The 22,531-nt window shown below is 42.7% G+C and overlaps 1 protein-coding gene across 6 annotated transcripts in view; it reads right to left on the bottom strand.

Moving 5' to 3' along the window:
• Nucleotides 1-18,091, bottom strand: part of TMCC1 (transmembrane and coiled-coil domain family 1) — a 212,625-nt gene extending 194,534 nt beyond the window's left edge. For 3 of the 6 annotated variants that reach the window (XM_075005559.1, XM_075005563.1, XM_075005567.1), the window contains exons 1-2: nt 17,999-18,091; nt 8,811-9,054 (exon numbers count right to left, since the gene is read on the bottom strand). The gene's annotated coding sequence lies outside the window, so the exon portion shown is untranslated. Of the gene's footprint in view, nt 1-6,514; nt 6,568-8,810; nt 9,055-17,998 lie in introns of those variants that run through there. The other 3 variants (XM_075005560.1, XM_075005568.1, XM_075005562.1) reach the window with 2 other exon arrangements.
• Nucleotides 18,092-22,531: the final 4,440 nt, after the last annotated feature.

Genomic DNA, 22,531 nt, shown 5'->3' with positions numbered 1-22,531 from the left:
CCCTAGATGAATCTCTTACGTGACAATAGCAGTATAAGATTTGGAATGAATTAGCTGCTTCTAAAGATACCTAGGATTGAAATAAGAGAACTGGAGAAAGTCAAAGTGAATTTCATTGGCAGACTTGTATAGCCACCCACTGTAATTTGTGGAAAACTTCTTTATTAAAATGAGCGCTTGAGCAACTGAAAGTGGGGCATGCACAGCAGTTTAGATTTTGAAAAAAAAAAAAGTCAGCAAAACAAGGTAAGTCAGAGCCATCAGTAACAGGCCTTACTTACTTTTTAATCAGCAAAAGGTATGTCTTGCATATTTTTCATCATGTCAGAAGAAATGCAAACACTTGGCTGGTGGTTTTGCTGCCTGACCACTAGTTTTCAAATGATAGCAATCAGCATCTGCCCAACACGACCCTGCCTAGAGTCACATACTAGCAAATAGCCCCTATACGGTCTAAACTCATGCTGTTATTTCTTCACTTTGGAAAGCACCACAATTACAAGTGATTTAAAAAAAAAAACCCACAGCTATCCAGGCATGGAGTAATAAATCCTCTTCCAATGAATCCAGTCCAACATTCGCTATTACATCTTTTAGTGACTTACCTAGCAGGACAATAACAAAAGACACCTCAAACCAATAGGGCTGTGTCTACACCTGCATTCCCCTGTCAAAAGAGGCATGCTAATGAGGGAAATCAAAAGTGCACGAGGTGCAGATTTACATATCTGGCACCTCATGCATATTCCTCTTTCAAAAGAGCTTCTTTTGAAAGAAGAAAAGCAGCGTAGATGCAGCTCTTTTGAAAGTAAACCCCATCTCCAAAAGAACCCTTCCTCATAAAAAAGGGGAAGAAGGGTTTTTTTTAAAGATGGGGTTTACTTTCAAAAGACTTTTCTGCTGGACACAGAAAAATTATTTTGTATATATCAAATGAGGATTAGTTCTCCTGAAGCTGTTGACTAGGATATTTAAATTCTTCCATGACAGACCCAAATAGCTGCCATTTGAGAAGCAGTTGGCAGGCAGCAAAAACACCTTCAAAGTATTTGCATTTCTTTTGACATCATACAAAATATGCAAGACAAATTCTGTTGACAAAAAGTAAAGATGACCAGCTGACAAACTGATTGTTCCTTTAGAAGTCTGGCTTACACTGCTTTACTGACCTCAATCTGAACCTCTGCTATTCATGCCCCACTTTAAATTCCACTGCCACTCCCTCTAAGAAATTTTCTTTCCTAACTGAAATTTTCCCAAATAAGCCAAGCAGGGAAGCTTGTCTGCTCCTTATGTGGGTGTCCATGTATAATTTAAAATGGGTCTGTTTTAAAGAGGTAACTAATGGTACCCCACAGAATATATATACACACATACATATACATCCCCCCCCCACACCCAGACCTGGAGGAACCTTGGGAGATCATCAACTCCAGTCCCCTGCCCTCTTGGCAGAATCAAGGCACCACTTCCTTTTTTTAATTAAAAATCTATTTGCCCCAGTTCCTTAAATGGCCCCCTCAAGGTTGAACTTGCAATGCTGGAGTTTAGCAAGCCAATGCTGAAGCCACTGAACTATCTCACACCCCAGATAGGTGGAGATACACATCTCATAGAGCTGGAAGGGACCTTGGGAGGTCAGAGCCCAGTTCCCTGCTGCCTTGGCAGGGACAAGCACCACTCCAGACACACTTCTTTTTTTTAAATCTATTTGCCCCAGGGCCCTAAACAGCTTCCTCAAATATTCCTCACAAGCCTGGGTTTAGCAAGCCAATGCCAAACCACTGAGCTATCCCTCCCCCCAGATCTGTTCTGTACCCAGGTCTTTTCAAGATATTCATAAGTGAGCTGGAGAAAGAGGTAATCAGTGAGGTGGCAAAATTTCCAGATGATATGAAACTTCTCAAGTGCCAGGCAGACTGCAATGAGCTACAAAAGGTTCTCACAAAACTGGGGGGCCAGACAACAAAAATGTAAGATGAATTTTAATGTTGATAAATGCAAAGTAAGGTACATTGGAAAACATAATCCCAACTATGCATATAAAATGATGTGATTTAAATTAGTTGTTACCACTCAAGAAAGATCTTGGAGTCATTGAGGACAGTTTGCTGAAAACATTCTCTCCATGTACAGCAGTGGAAAAAAAAATGAATAGCGTTGGAAATCATTAAGAAATGGGTAAAACAGAAAGTATTATCGCCTCTATAGAAATGCATGGTATGCCCACATCTTGAATAGTGTATGCAGATGTGGTCATCTCAACTTAAAAAAAAATATATATTAGAAAAGGAAAATGTTCAGAAAGGGGCAGCAAATGATTAGGAATATGGAACAATTACCACTTGGAAACATTACTGAGATTGGGATGTTTTAGCTTGGAAAAAAATCATTAAGGGGGATCTCTCTAAAATTATTACTGATGTAGAGAAAGTAGATAAATAATTGCTATTTACTTCTCTTACCAAAAGAGGAAAGGGTCTCTAAATGAAATTAACAGACATCAGGTTTAAAACAAACAAAAGGAGATATTTCTTCACATAACTCTGTCAACTTGTGAAGCTCTGCCAGAGGAGGTTGTGAAGGCCAAGATTATAACAGGGGGTCAAAAAAAGAACTAGATAAATTCATGCAGAATAGGTCCATCAATGGCTAAAAGCCAGGATAAAAAAAAAAGGATGGTGTCTCTGGCCTCTTTTTCATAAGCTGAAAATGAACAACAGGGAATAGATGACTTAACGGTCACCTTCACAAAACAAGCAGTCATGCAGCACTTTAAAGAGTAACAAAATAATTTATTATGTGATGAGCTTTGGTGGGGCAGACCCACTTCTTCAGATAAGGAGATAGTACTTAAAATTAACTGTGGTGGTGAATATATAACAGAGAGATAGGAAAAAAGTGAAGTGAAACTGACAAATCAGTTGGAGGGGGCTGAAGAGTAACGAAGAGGGGAAGTTATATTTTGCACCTCTCCAGAGGATATGTTCATTTTTGTTTTTTTTTTGTTTTTGTTTCCTATCTCCCTATTACATATTAATTGTGTCAGTTCATTTTCAGCACTATTTCCAGATCTGACGAAGTGAGTCCACCGCACAAAAGCTCATCAACTAATAATTTATTTTGTTAGTCTTTAAAGTGCTACATGACTGCTTTTTTGTTTTGTGAAGGTACAGACTAACATGGGTACCTCTCTAATTATAAACCATTGATGGTTACCTATTCTGTTCATTTCTTCTGAAGCTACAAGCTACTGCCAAAAGACAGGGTTTGGGGCTAGACGGACCCTTGGTCTGACCCAGTAAGGCCATTCTTATATTCTTTGATTAGGGTTCACACACTTAGATCAAACTTATTACACTTGGAAAGGTTTAAACAACTCACTGCAAGGCCAGAGGCTCTTGAAGCTAGATGACTTATTTCCCTTACAAAACATCCTGTTGGGATCAATGACTACACAGCTTGAGTTATGGTACTCAGAGGCTACAGAAATTAACGTTAAGTACACACTGATAACAGAATTTGTTTTTGGTCTATGGCCAATCTCTTCTTGTATATCTAATTACACTCCCTCTTTGTGATACCATTGCTTTTCATGGACAAAGCATCCAGTCTAGCTCTTTCAACCATTACTTGTTAAATCAGCCACACTGGAACTGTGTTCAACTTGTCTATTTTGATTTGCAAATGGTGAGCTTGACAACATTTGCAAATCCTTTGGTTCAGGTGCTCACGTACCCCATATATGCACGCAAAGCCACCATGTTTTCCCCATTTTCAGGTCACAGTTTACAATAAAACCATAAATAATTCCCCAAAAGATGCATTGGGAGAGATAATGGATATTATTGAAATAAAGCCCAGTTTCACCCAAAACCAATCAGAGTCTCAGATTTATAGCCCAAAGCTGGCTTGAAGCAAAAGAGGTTTCTTAAGGGAGAGTTGTATAGCTGTAGTAACCCTGACATTACAGTATGCATCACTGAACAGCCATTTTATTTCTACTTTAAATGCAAATCTAAAGTGAGGCTTTGAATAGCTACCTATCCACTAAAACTCTGACTCTGAAGTGACTACACTGTAAGTATTTTAACTCACCTTCATACGGTTATCACTTAGTTGGTCTGATTGATTTTTAATAAAAATGGGGTTTAAGTGTCCTAATTTTTTCCTGTGCAGAGTCTTAATTTGCTTTTGGGAAAATAACAGTTACCTACCTTTCAAAACTGTTGTTTGAGATATGTTGCACATGTCCATTCCAGCATGCGTCACGTGCACAGCATCGGAAGACTGTTCCCTGGTAGTACCCTGCAGTGGAGTCTCTCTGGCTGCATAGATAAACCCCTGCTGACCTGGAGTTCCTTTTTGCCAGAACAGTCTGACAGAGGGGAGGTGAGAGGGTCTGGAATGCACATGAGCAACACATCTCAAAGGCCAGTTAGGAAAAGCAGGCAACTACTTTTCTTTGAGGGACTGCTTGTGTGTATTCCAATATGTGACTTAGCAGCAGCTTGCGTGGAGGGGAGGGTTGGATATCAAGTTACTGACTGCAGGACTGTCCTCCTCAATGCATTATCACATGCTTGCTGAGTGACAGTGCTGTAAAACGCATGCATGGAGGACTACACTGCTGCCCTGCAAACATCCTGAACAGAGACCTGTGCAAAAATGGCGCTGAGGATGCCTGTGCCTTGCTTGAGTGCACTATTATACGCGGAGCTGGCAATTTGGCTAATGCAGTAAATTGTAATACACTCCTTAATCCAGGACAAATGATACTCGATATAATCAGGAATCCTTTCATGTACTTCGCTATGGCGCTAAAGAACTGTGCTGATTTATGGAAAGGTTTGGGACACTCAGTATAAAAGGCAGAGGCATGCCTTACGTCCAAAGAGTATAGCACCCTCCTCCTGTCATTATCATGTGCCTTTGGGAGGAAAGCAGAGTAAAAAGGCCTGATTGACATGAAAAGATGACCCAACCCTCAGTGAGAATGTGGGGTGTAGGCACAGATGCACTTTATCTGTATAAAAGACAGTGTATGGCGGCTCAGCAGTAAATGCCCTGAACTCTGACATCCATCTGGAGAAGGTGATAGCCATGAGGAAGGCCATATTATACAAGAGGTAGGAAAGAGGAAAGACAACAAGTTGGCAAGGGCTCAAACCAAAGTGCCATGACTTGGAAAAGGATCAGATGGAGGTCTCATTGCAAGATCAGGTGCCGCACCTATGGGTTGAGTCTACCCAATTCTCTGAGGAAGCAACCCACTATCGGATCAAAAAGGGACTTCCCCTCCTGAGTCTGGGTGGAACATGGAAATCCTTGCCAAGTGGACCTTAACTGAAGACACAGCGAGGCCCTTGTGTTTCAGGCAAAGGAGATAGTCCAGGAGCACAGGAATCATAGCCTGCTATGGAAGTGTGCCCTTGTGGAGGGACCAAAGGAAGAACCTGTTCCATTTCACCTGTCCTAGCAACTGTGTGGCCTTTCTGCAGAACCGCAGCAAACTTCTGCCATCAGAACGGAGGAGCTCCTGGAGCCCCGAATGTGTTTCCCAGGAGTTGAACCAGCAGGTACTCCTCAGCTGATATGTCTTCAAGACAAGGAGCTGGAGACCCCCAGTCTTATGGCTGAAACCTTATAGCTGAAAAGGTCCAGCATCTTTGCCTCATTTTTGAAGGGCAGACCCCAGCTGTCCTGGGCACTCCCAATGGTTCACTGTATCAACTGTCAAGGACCCTGGTTGTGGGTGGATGAACAGGTGCACATACCCCTCTGGGGCATGAAGTACTACTTTGACTGTGGGTGCAATCAAGACCAGTGTTTGCCAGAGCACATTAGCGGTGGCCTGGATAGCTTTAATTAGGGGCAGGGCCACCCTTGCAGGGCCTTCAAGAGAGAAAATATCAATCACTGAATCAGTCTTCAACCATCTCCTCAGCCAGGAGGTTGAGGCTTTAGGCCACATGCCTAAGCAGGTCGTGGTGGGCCTTAGAGTCCATGGAAGAAGGAGACAGGGAAGTGCCTGCCACAGCCTCTTCTTGTTCTATCCTCAGAGACGAAGAAGAACAAGTTTTCTCCCTCCTTCTTATGACACCCTTTTAGATACCTGAAAACTGCTATCATGTCTCCCCTCAATCTTCTCTTTTCCAAACTAAACAAGCCCAATTCTTTCAGTCTTTCTTCATAAGTCACATTCTCTAGACCTTTAATCATTCTTGTTGCTCTTTTCTGGACCCTCTCTAACTTCTCCACATCTTTCTTGAACTGCAGTACCCAGAACTGGACACAATACTCCAGCTGAGGCCTAACCAGCACGCAGTAGAGCGGAAGAATTACTTCTTGTGTCTTGTTCACAACACATCTTGTAATGTATTCCAGAATCATGTTTGCTTTTTTTGCAACAGCACCACACTGTTGACTCATATTGTTGACATACAACACACATACAACATAGTGTTCTGCAGGCCCTGTAAAACTTCAGTAAGCCACACTGGACAAAGCTCACCCAATTAATACAGTATTTGTATCCCGACTGCGGTGCAGCACAGTAATTGCCGTGGCAGGAGAGTGGGGAGATAATCAACGAGAAATGCTTGAGACGGCATTGAAATGGACAGCCCAAACGTTGGAAAAGCCTCTCTCGCCAGAACTGTCGATAAAGGATATGAAAATATGTTACGCAATTTGTGTATCTTTTGCTGACACTTCTTGGCGATCTAGACATAGCCATAGAAATTAGTGTTTTCATAATCTGACAGACATCCAGACTGTATCATTTTAATGACACTCATGCACATGATAATGTGTGTCAACACATCACTCATTTCACCATACTTCAGTGCCTTTAAATGGAATGCAAGAGTTTTAAAGTAGAAAAAAACCACTCTCCAGAAATTCAGGCAATTTCGTTGTCATGCATCTAATTTCTGCAGGTGGGTAATACCATGTCAGTATCTTTCTTTTAAGAAGGTTGCCTAGTTCCGATTAAAGATATATTTTCCTAGTTAAAAAGCAATGTTTGCTTGCACAATTACGGGTTCCTGCTTTTTTTGCTACAAATTTGTGTATCCATCAACTCACTTCTCGGATATGGGAAAAGAAGTCAGGTCTTCTTACTACTAGTTCCATATTCCAACCAATGTAACTATACACGGGAGATTAATGCCATAAGATTTTAAATTCTTGCCTTCTGTGTGCTTCTTGCCCACATTTGAATTTCAGAATGTTAAGAATGCTCTGTAGTATGTATTAAATTACTATAAAAGTTACCTCGGCTACACAGCATGTTATGTATTTCAGTAACATGCTAACCTTTAAAAGGCCTTTTCTCCTCCTCCATCCCACAGCTCCAAAGGAAGGGGGAAAAAAAAAAAAAAAAAAGGCTCATCCATCACTCTTGTTGAACAATGATCTCCTTTGGCTAATTTTCACCATGGAAATAAATTTACAGCCTGCCACTGCTAGTAGATGTCAACATGAAAGTACAAGAAGGATAGAAAAGACAGTAGTATTTATAAGATTCATAAGGAGAAAAAGACAATGGGGTAGTATTGCTCACGCAGCAATTCATCGAGGCCTGAAGATACAAACGTAGTGGATTGAATTAATACCTCTGGTTCTTTTTTTCTGAACATAAGACAGACACGCAGCTAAACAGAACAGGAAACCAAAGAATAGTCAGGTAAATTGTTGACTGCTCTCTAGCTCCTAATCCCTGAGGCATTTTCATGGGACAATCAATTCTTGTTTCGCACTCTTGTTATGTAGTATATGAAGGACAGTTTTGTAGCTCACACACAACAGCCTCCTGCTCTGACAGACTTGTCACTTTGGGCAAGATACTCATCTCTGAACCTGCTTAATCTATAAGATGAGGATAAACTACCTCCCTCACAAAAGGGTACTGCAAAAGTCACCAATGTTTGTTATGCACTTTTAGATCTTGAAATGAAATAGACAGTATTTTGCTTCTAACTCAGCAGTTGACAGACAAGGCATTAGAACAAGGAATATGAGTCAGATATGTCCTACTTCTAGCTACCCTTAATAGATACCTTTTGATTTTGGGCAAAGCTTTTCATCTTTATACCTGTGTCTTCATCTATCAAATGGAAAAAAAACCACACCATCTGCTTTACAGAAGTACTGTGAGATTAGCTATAAACTACTATAAAAGTTAAAAACTATAGAAGATCTAAATCAGCGTAACTTAAAGGAATGAAAATGCGAAAATAAAGGACAACTGCTACAAAATAAGTCATTTGCTTTTTTGAAAGAAACCTTTGGAACATTTTTACGGTAGGTTCAAATAAGGTCATCTTACATATAATGCAAGTCTGGTATTCTGGTGCTAGTGATCCATCAGTGCACATGTGCGTGTTCAACCAACTTATTCTTCAAAGTTCTTTATATTTTAGCAATACTTATCTAAGAACTGCATGATAAGGGTTCTTTTTTTCCCCAAGAAAAGGAAAAAACTGTCAGAGCACATTTTCTTTCCAGCTTGATTTTCCTCCATTTCACAAATAAAAATATGGGTTAACTACAGCAAGGGGAGCCCATGTTTAAAGAGTCTGCTTTTCATTCAGCTATGTAACAATTTATTATAGGGTTTCATTATTTTCAAGCTTCTAGGCAACTGAAATTGTGTTTCATTCCCTACACAGCAAAGTAGCACCACCAGTTTCTGTCTCTACTAAATAAGTATCATTGTGTTATTCCCCCCTTTTTTTTTGGGGGGGAGCATTATTTACGACTTACACTAATTGTTTTAAATAAATAAGTCTCAGAAGAATACATACTGCCAACAAATCACCACACTAACTCTTCTTTTCTTGCATAGAAGTGCTTGAAGTTATAATCCAAAAATCAAAAAATTTTTCATTTTAAAAAGAAATTGGAGATAAATTCCATAGGAAATAGGATACAGTCTGAGGTGTGGGTGTGATTTGTCTTCTAGATTTGTAGACGGCTGTAGTTAGCACTGTAGATCAGTTTCAAAGCAAATCTTGACAAAAATGCTTCTTTGTACAGGAATAAGACCTGCTGGAATTAACAAGCACAACAAGAAGGAAAAATCATTAATAGCTGATAGTTTGTGAAACATTATTCATTCATGCTCTGCTAGGTCAAACAAAGTCTGATGCAGACGAAAGAGTTAAGCTATTACTTGCAACACTGGGTTTTGGACATAAGTGTCGATGCCTTGCTAAGCAACAACACCTTTGAAATCAAAGGCAGGAAAAGAAGTCATTAAAAATAACACCCAAGGCAACCACTCTGAGCTAACAACATAGGGTTGGTGAAGTAGGGGGATAAATAGCAAAAGTTCTTTAAACCTCAAGACTTTGTGTCTATAACAGGTGATGCGCTACCATCACAAGACGGAGTACCTTTTTTCACAGACACCTAAAAAGCGCCTCTGCTTCGATGAATCCAACGCTGAAAATGTTCATAAGTACTTGTGGATAAATATACCAGATTACACTGTTTGCAAATGAAATTGTGGTAAATGCTTATTTAAATAATGTGCACCTATATTTTTTTTAAATCTGGTCCTAAATTAGCAAATAAGAGAAAGATTAGCTCAGAATGCCCTGTAAGAACAACCTGTTTACCTCCATCCTCTCCTACCCCCGCCCTGCCCAAATGCCCCTGCTTTTTAGTAGAAACCTGTCAGAGCCCAAAAAGGAGAAAAAGTGTCTTGCCTTTCAGCCATGCTTATGAGACTCTGGTGAAAAGCCCAATCTTTAATCTCATCCAAAAATGTGTTGGATTCTTACTACTATACTGCCATAACATTTCTCAACAGTAATCTTTTCAAGTCTGATAAATTTCAAGAGTAGGTCACCACAACTGTTGGGATGCCATTCTATCTTTTACCACATCATCAGCTTCTGACTGCTGGGTGTCTCCCCTATCACCTCAATTTTTAGAGTCTCTTCCCTATGAGAAACCCTTATCTGTTGCTTATCAGCTTTGCCAATCAGCAGTCAAGTGAAACTGGTTACTCATTTTTCACAGCTGCCCTCTGAGATCTGAACAGCAGCCATGAAACTGACCAGAATTTGTCAGTTTCAGATCACTAAGGCTTGACAAAGGTATGAACAAACCATTGAGGCACTGAACTCTGTACCAAATCAAATACCACTGCTTCAAAACCAAAAGCAGTCACGTAGCACTTTAAAGACTAGCAAAATAGTTTATTAGGTGAGCTTTCGTGGGACAGACCTACTTCTTAGTCTGAAGAAGTGGGTCTGTCCCACGAAAGCTCACCTAATAAACTATTTTTCTCGTCTTTAAAGTGCTACGTGACTGCTTTTTGTTTTGATAGTGTATAGATTAGCACGGCTTCCTCTCTGTTACCACTGCTTCAGTTCATGTTTCACAGCATTTAGCGGATGAAGAATTAAAAAATATTTTACTCTGGAAAAATTAATCCCCTTTAGAAAAACTCATTTTCAATCTACTTGAAGCAACGTATAAGTTATCCTGAAAGGGGGAGATTCAGCTGTATCATTTCCATTAAGCAGACCTATAGAAGAGTTTCCAGAACACTGTTTTGAAAGCTTTCCTCTTTCAAATCTAAAATATTGAGCTTCAACAAAAATGAAGCCAGACTCTGTGGCAGTCACCAAAAAGCCATTTCATACAATCCCTCAGAATCATACTATAAAAAGCCTCATTATATGTTAAGGAATGCATGAAAAGGAAATTGCCTTAATTTCTCGAGAGTTTTGGGTTTTTTCTTCTACTTCAAAACTCTTGCATTCCAGTTAAAGGCACTGAAGTATGGTGAAATGAGTGATGTATTGACATACTGGTAATACTGCTGAGTGAAATGGCAAACAAATGAAGTCAGTCCCAGAACACATATGAGATGAGACTCAGCTCATGATGCTGTATCACACTGAAGAATTTAAGCCTTGTTATGGAATTATATGACTATCTACAATAAAGTTCTTGGGTTGTGTTTTATTGTCCCCGATAGCACGTGAAAGAAAAGGAAACAAGAAGAATACAAAATATATCTGAGTTATTGCATTCTGCTTTGGTGATCTCAAAATTTCCTTCTGATGACGACAGACTTTGGCTGTAAACATTTTGTATGATTTTCATAGAAGAAGCTGATCTTTCCATTTTAACTTAACTGACCAGAGGATTAAGTCTGGGGATTAAAAATTCTTATTTTTATTGAACAGCTTTGCTTTGTAGAGAGAATTTTCCGTGTTGCTTTTTGGTTTTTTTTTTTTAACCTGTTAGATCATTTTTCTTAATATTAAACAAAGTAAGTCATGCATTTGATGGAGATTATTTCTGATTATGTTGGTAGTCACTGCTCCCAGGCTTACAACTTTTACACTAATTTTCAATCAAACCTTTTTTATTTCCTAATAGTTGGTTTGCCAGCCACTAAATCTTGGCTTTATACACATACTCATTTAACTGATATGTGAATATGGGGGGAGGGGGGAAAAAAAGCATTTCTAACAAATTTCACTGTGTTAAGGAAAAAGAGAAAGCTCAAAGATAGGGCTAAAATTAGTTTAATCAAGGTGGGGTTCATGTGGCCTGTAACGCTCAATATACCATATATTTGCAGAGGAAAACTAAACAAATAAAACATGGCTAGAAGTGCTTTTCCAATAAAACAACCTGCATCTGTGGGTCCAGGTTTTGATTTTTGGTGACCCTGTTGTGAACTAGCACTCTCATTTCTATTGAAACTGACTGTGGAAGATGGCTCCTGTGCAGCTAGTAATGGTCACCTATTAGCCCTGAGAATCACATCAAAGCCTCCTCACTAGTGAGATTATATCTGTTTGCCCTCATACCAAAGCCTGGAGTCAGCTGTCATGGGCCAGTTTAAGGAATCTAGTTGCCATGTAGACATACCCAAATATGTTACCTAGCCACCTCACCAGGCCCGCTGATGGGGGCAGGGCAACGGGGTTAGCTGCCCTAGGGACCACATGAAGTACCGCAGCAGCACTACTGAGCTACTGTGTGTGGCTGTGAGGGGGCTGGTACTGTGATCTGAGTGGTGCTGAATGCCCTAGGCCCCAGCCCTTCCAGAGAATGGAGCCAGGCCACCCTCCCACCTTGCCCCAGGGCCTGCAGCAGATTTTGGGCCCACTACAACTCACAGATTAATTGGCAATCAAGCCAACACCACCAAAGCCCCAAATCCAGTTTTAATTAGAAAACACAAAGCTTCTGTTACCATATGTACCAGTGAGGAAATACTGCAAAAGAAATTAAATTTGTGCCAAAGAATAAAGATTCTGCACATTTTAATCTATCAGTAAACATGGAGATTCCAGCACAGCAGTGAACACAGACCACTGGCTGCACAGAGATGGGAGATAACCCACTTGTGCCTCTGAAATGTGGATTCAGTGATGAGGCTGAACCCAACCCTAAAACTGCACATTGGCTCGGCCTGCTCCAGAAACATTCCTGGGCCCTACGGCTCCACACCAGGTGCACCAAGCCCAGCCCAGCAGGATCCAAGTGCAAAGGGACCCATGCAAGGGACAAGAGTACCCTGTGCGGGACAACTTAGTGGGGAATACAGGTGTGAAGGAGATCTGGATGCCCAGGGGCTTGTTGAGGGAAGGACCAGGGGCGTTAGCAACAGGACCCTGCTGCAAGGTCCAAGTGAGGGTGACTGGGGCTCAGCAGAGGCAGGTAGATGTGGCTCAGCAGGGGTTCTAGGTACTGTGAGATGAGCGGCCCAAGAGGGCTCAGAGTGGTCCAGTTGCAGGGCTGGTGGGATTTCCGGTGCAGGGAGCCCAGCAGGGGGTAGAGGGGTCTGTTTGCAGAGGTGGGGTCAGGAAACACAAGGGCTTGGAAGCAAAGAGTGAAGCTTGGTGAGCTGAGGGTTCAATTTTGGGAGAGGGCCTCAGAAAGGGACGATTTAAGTGCAGGTCTGAATGCAGGGGGTATGGTGCAGCAGAGTGGTCTGGTTGCGTAGGAGCAAGGCTTGGTGGGTTGAGGGGACGATCTGGGTGCAGGTGTGAGGGCCCCGACACAGAAGGAACGGGCTCAGCAGGGGTCTGGATATAGGCAAAGTGAAATGATAAACCTATGCTGCTGGAATGGGATGCATGACCATTCTTGCTACGTCTCTGTCAGAAAGTCATTTTGCTATTGGGAAGCAAACAAATCTGCAGAGTACATGAATTTTGCATATGTACAGTGATGCGGAATTTCCTGAGAAGCACACACGGGGTACATGCAAGACAGAGAAAATAGTGGGAAGAAGAAAAGATCCTTAGGAAATCAGAAGAACCACTAGATAATGTAGAAAATGTAAGTAGTGAATTTTAATTTTGGATGCTGATCAGTTCTACTCTTCAACTCAATTTTCAGCTCTGATCTAACAACCACTATGCCTGTGAGTGACCATATTAAAATAATTAACAGCAAGTTCAACTACTTGAAGTGTTAACACTTCAACAAGGAGCTTAGTCACAACATACATTTCAGAAACTGACAGCAAAAGCAGTATAGTCAACCCATTTGTAAGCCCTGTAACAGTGTTCAATTCTCTCACAATTTGTCTTCCACTCCCTTCTGGGCACAACCATAGCCTATGACATTGTAACTTACATGCCAACAATTAAGTACTATACACTAAGTTGAGATTTGCTCATTCCTATCTTAGATCTGAAATAGCAAACACTGAAATTTTACAACTTTAGCACACTTGCTAAAAATTAGTTCATGTTTAGGTATTTTTAGAACATAAGATCTATTTTTTTCCAGCTACAAAAAGTTACAATTATCATATAACTTGTAGAGTGCAAAAATGTACAATCATCACTAAAACAGGAAACATTACAGTAGAATCCTGAGATTCGCCTAACTTGAGTGGGAGTATCTCCGGTTAATGTGACCGAGTGGTGGAAAGCTGATGCCTGGTGCTGGGCTGCCCCTCACTCAGGGGAGACAGAAAACTGATCAGCTGTGAAACCGCCCCTGACAGGAATGGCAGCCTGACTCTCGCCACCTCTGACTGGAGCGGCTTCCCCACTCCTGTCAGGGCCAGCCAAGAGTTAGGCTGCCGCCCCGACAGGAGCAGTTTCACAGTTCCTTTCAGGGCCAGCAGCCTAACTCTTGGCTGCAGCCACTAACAAGAGTGGGGAAACTGATCAGTTTTCCTGCTCCTGTGAGTGGTGGGGAGCTCGAGCCTGGCTCCTGGCTCTCAGCTCCACACCCTTCACAGGAGACAGGAAATGATCCAGTGCTGCTGTACTGATCAGTTTCCCGATTCCTGCAAGTAACGCAAAACTTGACTTACGTGGCGGTGCACAAGAACGCAACCTCCATGTAAGTTGGGGGTCTATTAAACCCACTTTTACTTACTGAAGTAGCACAAAGCCTTCGAGTCTTGTTTGGCTCATCATCAACCTCAGTCAGAAAGACAGCATCAATGATAAAAAGAACATCTTCCACCTGTTTCCATTTACTTGTCACCTCCATATTACATTGGCTCAGTGAACTACAATAATTAAGTTAGGAGTTGTTCAGAAACAAGACTGCATGATAGATAAAAAGACAGCCCTTAGGGGACTAACCCTGCTCCCCAGGGGAACAAGAGACAAACCCCATGAACAGCAGCAAAGAAAAAGAAAAAGGCAGTAAAATTCCTACCAGGTCATTATCAAATACTGAACAGTACATGCCCAATATTACCTGGAGTCCCTACTCCACCCTCAGACTAATGAAAAGGAGGATCATTCAGCATCCAATGAGTAGCTAATGCAAAAGTAGAAGGTTCCTGCAGATTTACTCCTCCATCACTCTCATAACCTGTCCAAGAAAGATCTGGGCTCTTATACGCTACTGTTTTCAACTGTTTGTGACTGTGATGGTCTCTACTGCCTAACGTATATTAATCTTCTTTTATGTCACAGCCACCCCCACAAGTAGCTTTATTGCTATTCAAAGCTGTCTCAAAGTGAGAGAGATACCACTAAACTGTGAAGCTAACTTGACTCTTGACAACGCACTCAGAAGCAGTTTTGAAAGAGCTATAAGACAATGCTCGCTGACTCAGGAATACTTTATTACAGTCATTTACTTTGTTTGTAGCCCTTTCAGTTGGTATGTTTTTAAACCTCAAGTTCTGTTGAAATGGCTAATGTAACCTTCTGTATATACATCCCATTTACCAAAGCAAGCAGACTACTTCAATTCCTGATAGAGCTATTCTCCTCCTCTGCATTTCTCCTAATCGCCTCTGCTTCCCTGCTTTTCATATCTTGATTCATGCTGTCACCCCTACATGTACTTCTACTTCCACTCCACAGTGCAGCCTTCTTTTAAGCCAAAATGTCCCCCAAACTCAAGTTCTCCCTTTGCTGCTCTCAAAGCCAATGATTACTCTATCACATATGATCTATTCCTCCCATGCTATATTCTTCCTGTGGTACCATAAACTCTGAAGCAGGAAACACTTGATATCTCAGTTGTTTATCAGACTACTTAAGTCACTACAGCTATACAAACTAGTTAAAACTGCCAGACTATTCTACCCCTAATATCTTTAGGTACAAAGCGTTCAGAAACAATTGTCTTTTATGCTTGACCCCTGTCCCAAAAGTAATATTTCAAACAATTACAAACCTTTAATTCCTTGATGACCACCAATATATTAAACAGCACTTAATTGGGCACTTACCTTCTTATATCAGAAATATAGATAATTGGGGGAGGGAATGAAGATACTGACATGTAGCATTTAATGACTAAAATCAGCTAAACCAGAAATTTCCAGAAAGCTAGAAAAAAGTCAATAATTAAAACATGCTATTTCGGCATTTGTAGAAATGTTGCTGCTGCAGTATATGAAGATACAGTAGCATCACTATGGGCACTGAAAGAAAGTGTTCAGATGTCCTGCAGATTTGAGCAGCATCTTTCCCAAAGGCAATAACGTGCATGCATGCACGCACACACACACACCACTAGTTTACATCTATAAGCTACATCATGTAGCTCAAACTCTGCCCCCACCAGTTACTTTCCACTCTGAGACACCTCCACATTTCACTGCAGAGTATAAGAAGCCTTTTTTGCTTTTCTTTGGATGCACCTACATTTTAGCGTGACTCAGAGTTTTCCTCCTCCAACTCCTCAGCTGCATTCACTCCTTTTACTTCTAATTTCAAGACAGATCCATGACATAAAGATGTCTAGCACAGATTTAAAAAAATAAAAAAAAAAATTTCCTCCCAAAAAATGACACATAAGAAAGTCGCTGCCCAGCATGCTTACACTGAAATTTGATGATATAAAATCTTGGCTGATGTTCTGCAACAAAACAACCTTGCATAGTCCCATTTTTCCCCCTCTGTTCTATAGGAATTTTATTCTTTCTATGATTTCTCCACTCCATAAAGCAAAATCTAAGACAAGTTGTTTCCAGGGGCAGGAAACATAGTTGCTACATCTACACTACCCCTGCCTTTTGAAAGGGGGATGCTAATAAGATACTTTGGGATATGCTAATGAAGTGCTGTAATGAATATGCAGTGCCTCATTAGCATAATAGCAGCTGTGGCACTTTGAAAGTGCCACCTTAAATCGCTCACAGCTCATCTACATGGATGGGGTCCTTTGCAAAAGGACCCCACACACTTCGAAATCCCTTTGTTCCTATAACTAAATAGGAATAAAGGGATTTTGAAGTGCATGGGATCCTTTTGAAAAGAACCCTGTGTAGACGTAGCCAGTGGGGCAGGATCAGAAGATCCAGTTTGAACAGAGTTAAGGGAGTAGAGGTTATGATTTAAACTTATTCCATGATCTGACTAAAGGAGACATCGCCTACCCAAAATCTGAGAGGTTGCTTCCCCTCAGACAGAGTCCTCCTGCAATTAGACTGGAGGCCTGTTCCATCTCCCTCCGTTCCACCTTCCTCCCCCAGCTCAGAGCAGACACTGTTTTGGGGCAAGAAGATCAGGGAACAGTGTTCCCTATAAGCTGAGTGCTTGTGGAGCTGTTCAGGACAGATTCAAATGCCACACAGCCTGATTCGCTGAGCACCAACAGCTAGGTTCTCTCTTACTGCTGGTGATGCACATTCACACTTCCTTTGGTGCACTTACAAATGTATTCTGCACACAGATAGAAAAAAGCCGCCTATGGATGGAAAAGTTTAGAGGGACCATTGTCAGGAAGCCTTAGGATCAAGCAAAGGGGAGACTAAGAACAAATGTGGCAAGAAGTGGAATCCTACAAAAGAGGACTCCCCTGCCCTCCCCAGGAAAGAAATGGAATCAGCCCCTCAAAGAAAGAAAAACGTGAGAGCATTCCCAGGAAAGAAGGCAGACAAACCATCTAGTGACAATGAGATGAGGGCTGGGCCCAAGCCTCAGTGGTTGGGGGGTGGGGGGCGCAGTTCAGGGCAGAAAAGGTGAAGGGCAGCTCAGCTTTAGAGGGAACAGAAGGACCCCAGAGGACAAATGAGAAAGGGAGGACAGAGAGAAGCTCAGCCCAGAGGAAGAAGATGGAGGAGTCCCGAGCAAGCAGAAGAGGACAGAAGGAAGCACAGCTCAGGGCGGATGGAAAGGCCCCGGGGAAGTAGGAATGAGAGAAAATTTATGGAAGCTCGGCCAGGTGGGATCGGAGGGAGGGATCGAAGGGACCTATGCGTGGGGGGGTGGAAAGATGCTCAGACACAGGGAGGACGGAGGGGGCCCAAGGGAGCATAGCCCCAGGGGATGACAGGACACGAGGGAAGCACAGTGAGGAGGCCGAACGGCAGAGGGAGGAAGGAGGGGAGCTCGACCCGCCGGGGAGCAGACGGTGGCGGGGGGCGAAAGGAAACTCGGCTCAAGAGGATGAGAGGGACCGGGGACAGAAGAGCTCGACGAGGGGGGCAGGAGAAGGGGAGCTCGGCCCTGAGGGGAGTGACAGGTCCCGATGACGCGAGCGGAGTCGAATCCCGGCAGCGGGGGGGCGGGGAGGACCCACTTACCTGCAGAGGAGCGAGAAGCGACGCCCGGTCCCCAGCTGCTCTGGCGGCACCTGCCCCATTCCCGGCTCTCGGCGCCGCCGCCACCAACCGTCCCGCCCCACGGCAACGTGCTACGTCACCACGCTAGCACCGAGGCACGCACTGTGAGGTCAGGGGGCAGGGTCGGTTCAGGACACGCCCCCCACAGTGGGCGGAGTGCAGCCCGTGGGTGAGCCGCGTGATAAGAACCCGAGCTGCGAGGGAGGCTGAGGGGCAGTAGTGCCTTTAGCTGTACCGCTACCCCACGTGACTGAGCGAGGTGTGGAATTAGCTTCACTCGCGACGTGCCCGAGGCGGCTGAAGGAGCCGCTGCGCTCAGTCCGCAGCACGTTTGCCCCTCGCACAGCCCTACGGACGGAGACTTCAGCCAGGAGAGGCCCAGAGCAGCATCTGCAGCCGCAGCGCTCTGGGATAGGAGCGGGGCATGCACAGAGGCACAGGCACATGGTTTCAGCCTCTACCCATGATAGCCAGAAGGGACAAATGTCAGAGGGGAACCGCGTTAGTCTAGTAACAGAGAAGGAGCCGTACTAGTCTATATACTATCAAAACAAGAAGCAGTCAAGAAGCACTTTCAAGACTAGCAAAATAAATTATTTTTCTAGTCTTTAAAGTGCTCCTTGACTGCTTTTCACGTTAGTCTGTGTCTGGAAGAACAAGAAGTCCTGGGGCATCTGATGAAGTGGGTCTTTTCCCCCAAAAGCTTTTGCTCCAAAATGTCTGTTGGCCCATAAGGTGCCACAGGACTTCTGGTGGTTTTTCCAGAAGGGACAGGATTAGTCTATGCTACTTCTAGACAGGGCGGTGTGGGTCTCCAACATTAACCCTGAGAGGTGGTGCCTGTAGTTGGGGGAGAAGTACCTACCAACCTGGTTTTTTGTGTTTTGCTGGTGCAGGAGGGGATCTATGGTAATTTACATCAGGTTCTGGAAGACCTCTAGCCATCTCTGACTATAAGAAAAGATATAAAGTGCTGTGTGCTACACACAAAAATGATTCCAGATCTGTCCCTTCTGCCCTGGTCCACTTGTGCTGAAGAGCTTCCTTTAGGCAGCTGGGGGCAGTCCCTGAAATAGAGTGAACCATCTGCTCTCTGGACAGCCTCTTTGTAGATGAGACTGATGTTATAGTTGGAAGAGGACAAATCAGCAGCAGATATGGGAAAAAGTAGCTTCAAGTACTATAAAAACAGCAAGAAGTCCTGTGGCACCTGATAGACTAAAGCCGTGTCTACACGTGCACGCTACTTCGAAGTAGCGGCACTAACTTCGAAATAGCACCCGTCACAGCTACACGTGTTGGGCGCTATTTCGATGTTAACATCGACGTTAGGCGGCGAGACGTCAAAGCTGCTAACCCCATGAGGGGATGGGAATAGCGCCCTACTTCGAAGTTGAACATCGAAGTAGGGCACGTGTAGACGATCCGCATCCCGCAACATCGAAATAGCGGGGTCCGCCATGGCAGCCATCAGCTGAGGGGTTGAGAGACGCTCTCTCTCCAGCCCCTGCGGGGCTCTATGGTCACCGTGTGCAGCAGACCTTAGCCCAGGGCTTCTGGCTGCTGCTGCGGCAGCTGGGGATCCATGCTGCATGCACAGGGTCTGCAACCAGTTGTCGGCTCTGTGGATCTTGTGTTGTTTAGTGCAACTGTGTCTGGGAGGGGCCCTTTAAGGGAGCGGCTTGCTATTGAGTCCGCCCTGTGACCCTGTCTGCCGCTGTGCCTGGCACCCTTATTTCGATGTGTGCTACTTTGGCGTGTAGACGTTCCCTCGCAGCACCTATTTCGATGTGGTGCTGCGCAATGTCGATGTTGAACGTTGACGTTGCCAGCCCTGGAGGACGTGTAGACGTTATTCATCGAAATAAGCTACTTCGATGTAGGCTTCACTTGTAGACATAGCCTAACAGATTTTTTGGAGCATAAGCTTTTGTAGGCAAAGACCCACTTCGTCAGATGCACCTGAAGAACCAGGTCTTTGCCCATGGAAGCTTATGCTCCAAAAAAATCTGTTATTCTATAAGGTGCCACAGGACTTCTCATTTTTGTGGATACAGACTAACACGGCTACCTCTCTGATTCAAGTACTGTACTGTCCGATAAATGGCCAGTGCCCTCAAAAGTGTAGTGCATAATCCTTCTCGGCTACATCTACATGAGAAGCCTCTGTTGACAGAAGTCACTGTCTGAAGGGATTTCCCAGCAAAAGTTCTGTTGACAGATTGCTTCTATGCATAAAAGCAGATTGAAAGAGCAATCTGGACCTCTCTCGACAAAATGGCTGACCCGAAGTTCTGCAAACAGGGCTGCCCAGTGAACTGGAAGCCCTGTCTGTCAACAAAAGGGCCCTGGAGCATCTACATGGCAGTTTTGTTGACAGAATGCTGCCGAGAGAGGTGTTACAACCTGAAAGGGGAGAGGTATAACACCGCAGGTAGATGTGTTGGGTTTGTCGACAAATATTACCAGCCTGGTTGAAGCTGAAGGGTATGTTAACCACTTTTCTCTCAGGTTAAACAGAAGGCACAACTGAGTCACTTTATAGCATAAGGGCCAATGCTTAATTTTTGCCCAGGAAAAGCTGGAGCACCTCTAGTCCTAGCAGTTCATAGCCCCAACACTTCTGGGCTTGCCACATCAGTTTGAAAGTTTTTAAAAAATCACTTGTGCCCTGGCACCTCTTTCAATTCTAATAAAGCACTGGGTGGTAAGGTTTTGTCTTCACATACATCTGTGCGGCTTTAGTGAAAGAAGCCATTATGCCAAACAGGAGAAATTATCCCATTGGCAGAGGAATGGTTCTCAATCAGCATATGTGTACCCCTGGGAATATGCAGAGGTCTTCTAAGAGTACATAAACTCATCTAGACATTTGCATAGTTTTATAGTATAAAAACACTAGTAAAGTCAGCACAAACTAAAATTTCATACAAATACTGACCTGTGTTTATGCTGCTCTATATACTATACACTGAAATGTGAGTATGGTATTTAAGATTATATGGCAAAAATGAGAAAGTATGCAACAGTGTGCTGTGTCCCTTTTGTATTTTTCTGTCTGCAATCAAGTGGTTTTTAAGAGAACTGAAACCTGAAGGTAGACGAGAAATCAGACTCCTGAAAGGGGCAACGTAGTTTGGAAAGGTTGAGAGCCATTGATCTAGAGCTAATGTCAAGTAACTTAGGGACAAAAGTTAAACATATTTTTGTTTTATTATCTTGTTTTGCTTTATTGTTTTTACAAATTTGGAAATTAGTCATGTTTTATCTTATTTTAAAAAATCAGCATAAACTATTTATGGGGCTATAAGCATCTCTCTTTGGCAATGAAATCCCAAACACTAGGATACTGCATCTCCATTTAAGAGCCAGAGAGTGAAAATGATGGCTACAGTTTCATTGGCTAAAACTACAGAAATACACAAAGTAGACGAACAACATAAATGGTGAGAAGCAGATAGGATTTTTTGTCTGGTTGTATTTATCATTTCACAAGAGCTGCACAATTCAGAAACTTATTGGTGTCAGGCCTCAGGTACACATCAAGTTGGCTCTTTAATACACCAGATACAACATCACTAACCTAGACCTGTTAAAAATGCAAAAGCTCCCAGACCATCACTGGTTTTAACCATTACGCAAAAATGACAAATTAGGGAACCAAGCAAGTAATTATAAAATGGCTGTACCCTATATTAAGAGATTGCATATTTTTGCATAATTCTTTATATTTTAATAGAGGTCATCAACAGCATTTATAAAGATCTACTACTTTTGTAAATAAGCATATGTGGTTTTTAGATATTTAGCTTCAGTACTTATTGAATAATATATGGATGAAATGTCATATTTCTTTTCTATTTTGTGGCACTTCTGCTACACCCATATTAGATTGTTAAATATAAATATATTTTCGTGATTTATAGAGTTACTGAAGTCCATGGGAGCCAAAGATGGTTAACTCTTTGAAAAATTAAGCCAATTAATGGGTATTTCACATGCATGCTCAGTAAAGATTTTTAGAAATCAGTATGGCTCCCTTATCCAATTCTGTTTCCATAAACCACCCTGAAGCATTCATGTGCAAGACTTCAAGAGCATGATCTGGTCCCCAGTAATCAAGTGGTTATTCTAAAACCAGATTCCCAATCTCCTTAGCTAGGTGCATAGGAGAGCTATCAGGTTAATTCACCATTGCCCTGCACAGTGTGTAGTCATATATAGCAGTGCAAAATGAATGTAAGAGATTATTGTCATTTGGTAGCAGCTTGCACTGGTGTAAATAACTATCCAGAGTGTCAAGCAGTGTTGAATTAACCCCTCTAAGTTGCTGATATGAGCCCAAGTAGTAGATGGTAGACTGGGACTCGACATCTCTCATCAATAACCTAACCAGTAACCTACTGCTAAATGTAATGTACTGATAAATTTACAATCAAATCAAACATTAACTCTTTGGTCACGATAGACAGTAGGGCTAAATGGCTGCTGGAC

This window comes from Carettochelys insculpta, chromosome 11 (assembly GCF_033958435.1).
Source record: "Carettochelys insculpta isolate YL-2023 chromosome 11, ASM3395843v1, whole genome shotgun sequence".
Taxonomy (NCBI): Eukaryota; Metazoa; Chordata; order Testudines; family Carettochelyidae; genus Carettochelys; species Carettochelys insculpta.
The sequence above is the reverse complement of the archived record's forward strand: the minus strand, read 5'-3'. Positions and strand labels throughout refer to the sequence as shown.